The sequence below is a fragment of the Bos grunniens genome, chromosome 26 (genome assembly GCF_055505025.1).
Source record: "Bos grunniens cultivar Pamir isolate PY7600 chromosome 26, Bosgru_T2T1.0, whole genome shotgun sequence".
NCBI lineage: Eukaryota > Metazoa > Chordata > Mammalia > Artiodactyla > Bovidae > Bos > Bos grunniens.
The window spans coordinates 45023207-45035340 of NC_141190.1; the positions used below are offsets into that span (position 1 = coordinate 45023207).

The 12134-nt window shown below is 49.0% G+C and overlaps 2 long non-coding RNA genes across 2 annotated transcripts; both read left to right on the plus strand.

Annotated features, from left to right (window-relative positions):
• The first annotated feature begins 867 nt into the window (after positions 1 to 867).
• On the plus strand, positions 868 to 3754 carry LOC147344520 (uncharacterized). Its single transcript, XR_015155544.1, has 2 exons — positions 868 to 1138; positions 3430 to 3754. It is a non-coding gene; the product is annotated as an uncharacterized LOC147344520 (long non-coding RNA).
• Positions 3755 to 5968: 2214 nt separating this feature from the next.
• On the plus strand, positions 5969 to 8681 carry LOC147344521 (uncharacterized). Its single transcript, XR_015155542.1, has 3 exons — positions 5969 to 6123; positions 7139 to 7292; positions 8226 to 8681. It is a non-coding gene; the product is annotated as an uncharacterized LOC147344521 (long non-coding RNA).
• Positions 8682 to 12134: the final 3453 nt, after the last annotated feature.

Sequence of the window (12134 nt, forward strand, 5' to 3'; positions counted from 1 at the left end):
CCCATGGCCATGGCTGCCTTCTATCTCCCCATGAGATCAGGGCCAGTGTGGGTGGAGGGACAAGATGGAGAGTGTTGGGAATGTGGCTACAGAGCCCTAGACAAAGTGGAAGGCAGACGGATTCCTCAGCATGCTTTTCTTTAACCTTTAGTAAAATGACTTGTTGAATTATGTTTTCTACCTGAGAAATTGGATTTTCCAATCAAGTAATTTAACAGCTCACGTAATGCTTTTCCCATTGAGTTTTAAGGAGCCATATTTGTTTCGGTTAGTAAAAATCTGGTTTGTTTTCTTTGTAAAATAAATCAGACTTACTCTCCTAGAAACTCTCTGTCTCTCCATTTGCCTGTTTTTCCCCTTACGAGTTCAGGTTGGAGGGGTCGACGTCACAAACGTCAAGCCACTGCTCTGAGACAGAAGTAAGCCATCTGAAGGGAGTCAGGAATCTGTTGTCTGTCCTCAACTTTTCAGTAAGTGTTGCTTTCGAGGAAGAAGACCGGTGAGTCTTGCAGGAGTAGTCCACTGAATCTAGATGAATAGCATGGTTTTGTGGCTCTATTCCTGGGGAAAACCTCAGTAATCTTCACTGGATAAGGATCAGGGACACGATTTCTATTCACATCAATGCAAACACCTGCAAAGAAAGTTAAGGCTGACTTTTCTGGAAGTCATTGGATTTTAGGTTAATTTATAGTAGTGAGTAAGCAAACCTGGGGCTGCACCAAATTTGGGGGCTTGAAGTTGTTAACAGTTTTCCATATGATGGGATCATCTGCCATGGCTGTATATATAAATGTGCTCAGTCACCAAGTCGTGTCCGACTCTTTGTGACCCCATGGACTGGAGCCCGCCAGCTCCTCTGTCCATGGGATTTCCCAGGCAAAGAACACTGGAGTGGGTTGCCATTTCCTCCTGCAGGGAATCTTCCTGACCCAAGGATCAAACCCATGTCTCTAATGTCTCCTTCATGGCAGGCAGATTCTTTACCACTGCGCCACCTGGGAAGCTGGCCATATATATAGATCTACAGTAATTGAGGACAGCTTCTAATTGAGAAATTGGTCATCTGACAAATTCCACTCAAGGGCAACAGAAAACACCAGACTGGAAAGTCGATTATGAAGAACCCTTTGAAGAGGTAAATGAACTGCTTTCTTTGGTCATAAAAGGCAATGTCCAGGGATTTGGGATGTGAGGGAATCCTTCTGAAATCAGTAACGGAGTAGCTTCTCCCTCGTTCATCTTCTGAGTGGGCCTGATCCTCATCACTGTCGTATCTCCAGTGTTGGTTTTCTGAGAGCCAAACAGGTTTTAATGTGGTTTATTACTGTTAAGTGACAGGAAAACAACAGAGACAGCTTTCAGTATGGCTCCCAGTCAACCATGATGCTCTGCCATGATTCCAAGAGAAAGCAGGACTTGCAGCACCTGGCTGAGTGAAGCCTCTGCTCACGTGAATGGTCCCACAGGTCTTGAATCACCTCTAGATTTGACCCCAGGAATCAATTCTATTGTATGTCCTCGCTGCAGTTCGAGTGTGATTGGCTCCAAGCCCATGAGGGCTCATCAAAAGCAAAAACAACAAAAAGCATGCAGTCTTTTTCACATAAGCATCTTACTTTTCTTCTCCTTCCTTTGTAGTCTAAAGATTTTTCTTTTGTATGTTAGGAGCCCATGGGTTGTCACAAATCATTTTCCTATCCTGATCAATATAACCTCTCTTTTTAAAGAAAAAAAAAATCATGCTTATGATTGGATTCTTCTTTAATCCAGAGTTTTAGAATCACCTGGATCCACCACTAGCCCCATTTTTACAAATGAGGAAACTGGAATAGAGTTGAGGCAATTCACCCTGATTCAGACAGCCTAGGTTGAACAAGGCATCTGGACTGGGACACTGGAATTCCACCCAAGTGACGGTCCTATGAATTAATATTTTGTAATTTTGCTTCATTTCAAGATCCAAATGCTAACATGCTCTGAAACAGCACAGGATTGTTTTAAGCTGTCCTTATTAGTTCCTCATCCTGAATATTTGGTATAATGTCACCATCAATAGAATAAATCCACTTGAATTTGGGGGCTTTCCTAGTGGCTCAGGTGATAAAGAATCTGCCTGCAATGTGGGAGACCAGAGTTCAGTTCTTGGATCGGGAAGATCCCCTGGAGAAGGGAATGGCTACTCACTCCAATTTTCTTACCTGGAGAATCCCTTGGACAGAGGAGCCTAGCAAGCTACAATCTATGGGATCACAAAGAGTCAAACACGACTGAGAGACTAACACTTTTGAGTTCACAACTCACAAAACATCAAAAGCAGTTACATCCCTCAGCAACAAAATACGCAATGTATCTGGAACAGTTTACCATGAGAAGAGTGTGACACACATCTGGCTAAAGGTGTAATTCACTCCAACTGGGATGACTTTTGAATTTAGAGTATTCACAACAAGTTAAATTTAAGACGTTTCCAAAGCTCCAAGAGTGAAATTCAGCTGTACTATAGAAATCCCCCATGATGGCCTAATTCTATATTTGAGGTTCTTTGAGTGTTGCCAATATAAATCCTGGACTTCGTAAGGAGCCCAAAGATTTGCTCCCAACTTCGAAAGATCCAAACCATAAAAGTCCACCCTGAGACCATTTCTTTATGTCACGGAACTAAAGTACTTCCTCTGTGTGTTGTGAAGGAAAAGGAAGACCAGATTTATACATATGGCTCTTTGGGCCAACAGTTGCATGCAAAGTTCTTTCAGTTTTGACTCCTGCCTCTAAACTCTATTGAGCACTTTAAAGCAACGTCATTCTGGGACTTCCCTGGTGGGCCAGGGGTTAAGAATCCACCTTGCAAGGCAGGGGTCGAGGTTGGGAATTCCTGGTCAGGGACCTAAGATCCCACGTGCTGGGGAGAAACTAAGCTCACACACGGCAACTAGAGGGCCTGTGCGCCACAGTGAGAGGCCCTGGAGCTGCAGCTGAGACCTGATGGAGTGGGTAAATAAACATTAAAATAGATATTAAACATTAATGTTTATATATTATGTATTTTATATTGTTAATTATATATATGTAACATTAAATATTATATATCATATAATTAATATTTAATATTAAACAATATAATGTATTATATAATAAATTATATAATAAATATTTATATATTTAAGTTTATATAATATATAATTTATTATATAAATTTATATAGTATATAAATATATTTATATTATATACAAATATATACAAACCTTATATAAATATATGTATTATATATTTATATAAAACATATTTATATATATTATATATTATCTATATAATATAGAATTTAATATAATTTAATATAACATTATAATATATATAATATATAACATATATTATTAATACATATCAATATATTGTATATAAATATTAATATATTAAATATACATATAGGGGCTTCCCTGGTGGCTCAGTGGTAAAGAACCCATCTGCCAATGAAGGAGACATGAGTTCGATCCCTGATCTGAGACGATCCCACGTGCCATGGAGCAAGTCAGCCCGCGGGCCACAACTACTGAGCCTGTGCTCTAGAGTCCAGCAGCCTCAACTACTGAGCCCCAGTGCCCTAGAGCCGGTGCTCCACAAGAGAAGCCACTGCAGTGAGAAGCCTGCACACCACATCTAGGCAGCAGGCCCTGCTTCCTGCAGCCAGAGAAAAGTCCACACAGCAACAGAGACCAGCATACCCGATAAGTAAATAAAGTTACTGCAAAATAAAGCAATGTGGTTCTATTACTAGGCTTCGGAACAAGACTTGGCCCACGACTTATTTCTGGGTGTCCAGGGTAGGAAAAGCGGTGCCCACAAAATCGTGGTGGCAATTAGACTTTGGGCACTTGGTTTGCACAGGGAGCCTGCCTCTGCCCTGAGCACCAAGGCTTAGGAAGGCCCCCGCTGCCTTTTCTACGTCATTGCAGGCCCCCCCTCCCTCCCTTCTGCCTCCCCACAAAAAAACACTGCTCCTCCCTGCTTGGCAGCTGCAGCAGATCCTGCTCCATGAAGCCCACCCCTCCGACCCTGGAGTTCCACAGGCCCCAGCTGACCTGCATTTCCAACCCGCCTCACCTGGGATGAGGGCCTTAGCGTCCCTCCCAGGGCTCAGCTGTCTGGCAGCCAGGCCTCGTTCCCACCCAACCCTGAGGCCTTCCTTCTGATTCCTGAGTCCGCAACCTCAGCCAGCCCCCTCCCACCTCCCCTTACACACTAAGTGAAGAAAAAGAAAAGCATCTGACCTACTATTACTGTGCCTTAAAACTTAGTGTTAACTATGGCTGCCGCTCGGTTGCTAAATCATCTCTGACTCTTTGCAACCCTATGGACTGCAGCACGCCACACCATCTCCCAGAGCTTCCTCAGACTCAGGTCCATTGCGTCAGTGATGCCATCCAACCATCTCATCCTCTGTCGCCCCTCCTCCTCTTGCCCTCAATCTTTCCCAGCATCAGAGACTTCTCCTGTGAGTCGGCTCTTCCCATCAGGTGGCCAAAGTATGGGAGCTTCAGCATCAGTCCTTCCAATGAATATTCAGGGTTGATTTATTTTAGGATCGACTGGTTGGATCTCCTTGCAGTCCAAAGGACTGTCAAGAGTCTTCCCCGGCACCATAATTCAAACCCTTTATCATCATCGCATTTACATGTTCAACTGTGGCCTCGTTCTTTATTAAATTCGAAATTAGCTTTTGCCTGGAAGCTAAAAACTTTCTGTAAAACAAAAAGTAGCAAGATGAAAGGTGGAGTGAAGCTACATAAACTGTCGTGCACGCAGGCATCTTGTATTCACATACTTCCCACGTGACTAGGACAAGCGATGTTCACACAGAGACAGACGCCCAGGGAGCCTTGGAGCTGTGCCTGGGAGGCCCACCCCACTCCCTTCCTGTCCCCTGGGCTTCTGCGAGATGCCTCCCGTAGCTAAATGAACCCTCTCTTATAGTGGGACTGGCTTGGTAGGCTCTCTGTACCTTGTGATCAGAGAAATACGATCAGGAACAAAACCAAACTCTAGTGTCTTCTCACCGCACAGCACTTTGTTAATGTCAGCACACAGTTCTTAACTATACTGTCTGTTGTATGCTTTCTGTACAACATAAATAACCATACATAAAACTCTGACGTGTGTGTCAATTATGTTTTATTTATATATGCTGCTGCTGCTGCTAAGTCGCTTCAGTCGTGTCTGACTGTGCGACCCCATAGACGGCAGCCCACCAGGCTCCACCATCCCTGGGACTCTCCAGGCAACAACACTGGAGTGGGTTGCCATTTCCTTCTCCAATGCATGAAAGTGAAAAGTGAAAGTGAAGTCGCTCAGTCGTGTATAGCCATTTATAAAACTATGTATATAGTTACATATGTCAAGTATCTATGTCAGTTACATTTATCAACTGATTTAACTAGATCAATATATGTCCGTGACACAGATCTGAGTGGCTACCCAACGTGTCCACCGTGTGGCCAGAACTCTTCGGGTCTGAGGACACTGTTCACGTCCGTACGTGGTAGGCTTTCTTCCAGTTTTTTATTGAAATCTCAAACTATGTCTTGATTAGAAGACAAATCCTAAACGTTTTCTCTAGGGGAAACAAGAACGTGCAAAGCTTCTGGACTTCGATCAAAATGACGAAAATTGTTTTCCAGACATTCTGCATTTCCTGGGAGGCGAAAATAAACCTGAACCCGGACAGAACTGAGAACTCTGTGGCCAGAAGCTGGTGTTCTGAGGGCTGATGTCACACAGCCCGATGGGTCTCCAAGCCCCAGAACATACCCGTCCCTCCCTTGAGCTCTGGCACAAGACGGCACGTCTGGAAGCCAGGTAGTCCTCATGGTGACAGTAAGATCCCTCCAAGAATCATCGGAGTGGGGGTGGGGAGATTCATTACTGAAGCGTCTTGTTCCCCACGATTCATTTTGCTTTTATTTGGCTTCACGCAGCTCAGGACGCCTGGACTCAGGGAGGTGTTGCTACCATTCGAATCGTTGGCTTTTCTCCGGGATTCACTTCTCTTCTCTCCAGGGATTACCAAGCCTTTGAAGGGACCCGCTTCTCAAGGCTCAGAGTGTTTGATTAAATTGCTCGTTCCAGGTAAACTGGATTTTGAGGAACTCGGTTGGATTTCAGAGGAAAGATAGCCAAGCAAGGCGTGTGGTCGACAATAAATTTAGACAGAACAAGGGATGGTGGTTCCTGGTTCCTGGAGAGGCTGGCTCCTCTGTTCAGGACACTCTCCACCTCTGAGCCTGCAGAAGGGTCTGGAAGGGAGTTTCTAGAATCTCCTTAAATACTGAGGTGGCATGACCCATTTGTCAGTGGGAAAAATTGACATTTTTTTCCCCTAAGATACGTTATCATTTACAAAATGGGTTCGCGTATTCTCAGCAGTGTACACATAACATTTTTTGGGGGAAAAAAAAGACATTCGCTTAGCTATTCCCACAGGAGATTTGTAAGCCTGATTCTGAAAGTTCAATGTATTTCAGGGGCTTCCTAGGTAAAGAACCTGCCTGCCAATGCAGGAGACTTAAGAGACTCAGGTTCAATCACTTGGTTGAAAAGATCCCCCGGAGAAGGGAATGGCAAACCACTCCAGTATTCATGCCTGGAGAATCCCATGGACAGAGGAGCCTACAGTCCATAGGGTCGCAGAGGGCTGGGCACGACTGAAGTGCCTTAGGATGCACGTGGGGTTTGGGAGCAAAGCCATGGGCCCAAGTATAGGCCTGTTCGTCATGTGCAGCTGCACGTTACTGCCCGTGAAAGAGAAAGAGACTCTTCCCATGTGGGTCCTTCCTTCTTTCTGGAGTAAACCCTCCACCCACCCTGGACCAGCTTAGGGAGATCCACCCACGTTTTACACGCAGAAGGCTCTGTGGCTTGGGATAACTCTCCCTCCACTGAAGGAAGCCCATGGAGGTTGATTGCTAAGTGGCTGGGGGTGGGGGGAGGCAAGGTGGGGGGACATTCACTGCTTCCCGGGGTCGGGGGACGGACATTCACTGCTCCCTGGGGTGGGGGGACATTCACATGCTTCCCCGGGGTCAGGGGACATTCATGTGCTTCCCAGGGTGGGGCACATGCTTCCCGGCACTTTTCTGCCCAGGTGTGCGCTTGGCCACAAGATGATACTTGAGAGGCTTGACTTCAAGATTATGATCACCGTTGCGGGCGGCCTCCTGATGGCCGCGAGCCTGCTGATGTGCTTTATCATCTGTCTTAGCTACAAAGTGACAAAGTCAATGAAGGGAGAGAAGATGGTAAGAGTGGCTAACACCCCTCTACCCCCAACCCTCAGATGGGATCCTGGGGCTCTGTGCTTGAGTGGGGTCATCCCCGGCCCTATGGCCGCACCCTGGGTGAGGTCAGGAACAGCGGAGGTTTGAGAGGACTGAGGCGGGGAGGGTAGAATCTGGTTTTCTACCCCTTCCAGTCTGGGGCTGTGAGCTCACAAGTGGAATGTTCTCAGCTGCTGGGGCTGAGCTGCTTTGCTGTCACTAGCCTTGCCGGGTTAACCCTCAGCGGGTTGATTCCACACTGGCTGGCCGCCCCCCACCCCGTCTGTCCGGGCCCTGCAGACTGGGGGCTGTTGGGGTGGCTGTGATGAGTTCTCTGCCTCTGCTCACTCGGAGGACGGGCTGAGTTGATCTCCTCCTGCCTGAGTCGGTGAGCCCTGGGGGTGTCTGTGGCCCTGGGGATGGTGAGATGGGCCTCCAGGACTCTGGGGGTGTTGAGCTCTGCGGAGATCCCGGCTGATCTGACCGTGGGCTGCAGGTCATTAGCCTGCAGCTCTTTGCAAAACGGTTTTCACTTTATCTGGAGTCGAGGAGCAGTTTTGCAGCAGGTAAAAGGAACGTCTCCACTTTGGGGAAGTTACCCCTGTGAGGAGGAGGGGATCCCGAGCCCAGGCTGGGTGTCTGCGTGGCAGACCCTGTGTGTCATGCCTGCATCTCCTGCCTGGAGCCCATGCAGACACTGTCGGGTCAGACCCGTCAGATTGGTGCCACGTCCCTTCTCATGGATAAAACGCTGGAGGGAGTCAGGGTTGGGTAAGGATTCGGGAGAGGAGCGGAGAGGTACGATGGAGGGCTGGGGTCACACGTCGCCACTGCCTAGCTGAGGACCTCTGACGAGTGCAAGAAATGGATTTTTTTTTTTAAAGTAATCTAATGTTTCTTATAAAATCTCTGAAGGAAAATGTAACGAGCAATGACGCTGACAAAAAAGATAAGAAACCCGCTTTGGAAGCAGGTCAACCTGAGGTTCCGCCAACTCCAGCGTCAAAGCCCCGGTGACAGTCTTGGAGAGAGATGCCCTGGGGACCCTCAGTCCAGACAGGTGGGGCCCCGGCATCTCCCAGCCACAGTGCTGCCTTGGGAAGCACAGTCAGCCCGGCTACCTCCCGACTCTGTCCCTTCAGTGTCCACGGTCCCTCGAGGGTAGGAGCCGCCTCTCACCCCCGGGGTCCCCGCACACAGCCCAGACTCCTTAGGTGTCAGGAGTAATAACCCCCCGTCGCCTTTGCACCAGATAAACCTCTCAGACACAGCAGTAAATCATGAATAGCATTAATTTTGCTGACTGGTAAGAGTATGTTACGCATTAGGATGTTTAGTAAAATAATTTCCTGCTACTTTATTTTCTGAAAACCCATATATATCACAATGTCTTTATTTTACCACCCATTTGCATTTAACATAATTGCATAAGCATTTAACATAATAGCTGGCATGGGGCTATTATTTTAACTCATTAAGTGAGTTACTATACGTAATGAATGAGTTAAAGCCCCTAAAATGTGGAATGGTGACTGAGAACACATCCTGTAATTAGGAGCTGGGCTAAGAGGTCCAAAGGAAACATCTTCAACTCACTGCTGACCACCAGGGCCCGAGGCCCAGCCCTAGTTCAGCACACAGACTCCTGCCCAATGCTGTACTCTTCTCAAAGGTCTTCCTTCACCAGCACTCTGGGAGTGGGCTGGGGTGGGCACACGAGAGCCCATGTCAGGGGGAACACAGCACAGCAAACCCTCCCCAGCACCCATGTTGAACGCCTCCTCCCTGCTCTCTCCTCTCCCACCCCACGTTCTGTCCCTTCTGATCCTTAAGGACATGGAGAGCTTAAGAGGCGGGAACTCTATGAGGGTCGTGTGGGACGCAGGCCTCATGCTGGTTCCCAGCTGCCACATTGGGCCTGGGAGGTGCCCTGCACATCCCCAACCTCAATGCGGACCCTTCCCAGATGAGACCTGTGCCTGGTGAGCTCCTGTCCTCAGGCCGCCATTCCCTCTCTTCCAGCCGCCAGACCACAGACGATGACCTAGCTTAACTCTGGGCGTGGGTACGTCACCCTTAAGAGGAGCGCTCACCCCCTGGGCAAGGTGGAGTGGGACCACATGTGGCCTCTCTGGGTTTCACTGTCCTGAGTTGAAAGTTATTGGGTTTTTACTTCTGCCGCCCCCGTTAACTGCGGAACCCGGGTCCCTTCCCCCTTTCACTTTACAAATTCATGTTTGCCTACTCAGCCCTCACCTTCTAAACTGTGAACAGGAGACCCACCCCAGCCCAGATGCCAACACGCGGGTTCCCTGCTCACAGCCCCAGCCGGGAACCCGCACCCTCGCTGCCTGGCTCCCGTATGTCTGATGGACGAGGTCGGCTGCAACCCTTCCTAACCCTGAACCCATCTCCATCTTTAACCCAGCCTATCCTGCCTCACCTTAAACCCGGTCACCTCCTCTCCAAAAGGTTACATTGGGCTGCCATGTGGACAGAGTCCTTGTCCCCCGCCCCCACCCCCACTCTCCCCCTCCCTGACCCTCCCTGCTCCGTGGCAGCCTGCAGCTGCCCCCCCCTCACCCCGCCCGGCACTTTCTCCCCTTTGTCTCCCCATCTGCCTTCAGATGCCCGTCTCCCCTCCTCCTCCGTCGCTCAGCGCCCGTCTGACTCCCCCAGCTTCTAGGGTCCGCCAGGGACCGCACCCCCACCAGGTGCGATGGTTTTCAGATGTGCTTGCAGGTGGGACTCAGCTGGAGGGCTTCTAAACCGCCTGTGACTTAGGCCTTCCCCTAGGAAACAATTAAGTAGAAGCGGGTGAGGGGCGGGGAGCAGCTCCCTTTTCAGAAGCACTGTGCGTGGTTCTGACATGCAGCCATGGTTCCTGATTCAGGGTCTCATCTATTTCACTTTGATGTTATAGAGAAAAACGTGTGTATAAGGCAGTGTTCTCTAAATTATTTTACTCAGTCTTCAGGGACAAGTGTTCAGTCTGTGCAGCCAACGCCAGGATCAGTCTTAGGACGCGCCCATCACCCTGCGAGTCCCCCTGGCCCGCACCCCAAGTCCCCCGGGTCTGCATCAAGTGCACATGGGCACATCCCTGACCCCAGTTGGTTAAGCCAGCCCTCCTGGGGCGCTCTGGTCCCCACGAGGCCCCCATTACATTCTGAGGTGTCTGCTGCTCATCCCAACTGGGACCTCGAGCTCAGACCAGCAAAACTGCAGGCTTCCCCATTCCCTGCCTATGGGGTTCACTGCCTTCGGCTGAAAAAGCCCTGGATTTCTGCCTGCCACGAGAACCGATGGCGGCAAAGCTGCTGATCCCCTCAGGGATGCACGGGGCAAGGTGCATCTCCAGGCCTGAGACCATTCCTGCTGGTCTGACCCAAAGAGCAGGTTTTCAAGCGTAATTTGCTTCTTGGGACTTCCCTGTGATCCAGTGGTTAAGAACCCGTCTTCCAATGCAAGGGATGTGGGCTTGATCCCGGGTTGGCAAACTAAAACCCCACATGCTGCAGAGCAATGAAGACCCAGCGCAGCCAAAATAAAAATGAGAAAATAAATATTTTTTTAAAAATTTAAAGAAGGAATAAATGCTTCTCAATTTGTTGCCTGACTCAGGTCAGTTTCCAGAACCCTGAAGTGGTTGTTGGTAGCAGTTTTGTCTAATTCTATCCTGGTTTCTATGAAAAGGCAGCTACCACCCCCCAGTACCCCCTCCCCTCCAAGCTCACTGTTCTGCACAAATTCACTTAGAAGTGAGCTGTGTACAGGGTTCCGCCCAGGTCACAACAGACTCCCTTCTGCCTCCTCCACTGTTCACACCTCTGGTCTCAGAGAGATTCTGAGGCCGTGGCAGTGGCGTCAATGCTCGAGAATATACAAAGAGGAGAAAAAATTAAGGGAAGGGAAACTCCGTTCACTGCACTTAGTAAGGTACTAAAGCAGACTCCTGTGGTTCAGCAATATTAAAAGGAGTTTTAGGTATAATTTTCAATTCTGCTTATAAACCTAAGAGCTTGTGCTTGCAACCCTGCCTTAGCTAAAAGTACAGAATCATTAAGAGACTTCTATAGCAACTGGACCTTGCTCTGTCCCCCAAGCATGTGATCTGAGGACCGCTGACCCAGTCCAGGCACTGTTGAGCCCACAGGACCGTCTTTTGTGGCACTGAGGCTGGGGCCTGGGACGCGGGACTCTTTCCCGCAGTGCTTGCACCTGGACAAACGTCTCCTTGAGCAACAAAATCCAAAGACACTATAAGGCTCTACAAACAACTGCACGCACGCACAGTTGGAGCAAATTACCGACAAGAAGATACAAAGGTGTCAGGAGCAAGAACAGGGTACTGCGCGTGCCCCCTACCCTGGACACCCCCACAGGGGCGGCAGGCCGCCTAAGCCCCCTCCAGCCTGACCCCTGGACGGACCTCCACCCTCATCCCACATAAGCAACCAGCTCATCCCCACCTCGGGGAGTGAGAAGGTGAAACTGTTACTTGTTTTTGCTCCCTCCTGTAGCCATTGGAGCCCCAGTAAAGCCTTGCCTGAATGTCTTGACTAGCCCTTGGTGGTGGTGTTGAGTTGCTAAGTCGTGTCTGACCCTTGCGACCCCATGGAGTGTAGCCCGCCAGGCTCCTCTGTCCATGGGATTCTCCAGGCAAGGATACTGGAGTGGGTTTCCATTCCTACTTCAGGGGATCTTCCCAACCCAGCGATGTAACCCACGTCTCCTGCATCTCCTGCATGGGTAGGAGGATTCTTTACCATTAGCGTCACCTGGGCAGCCCAGGGGTTCTTTTTCACAAGAGGATAAAACTCC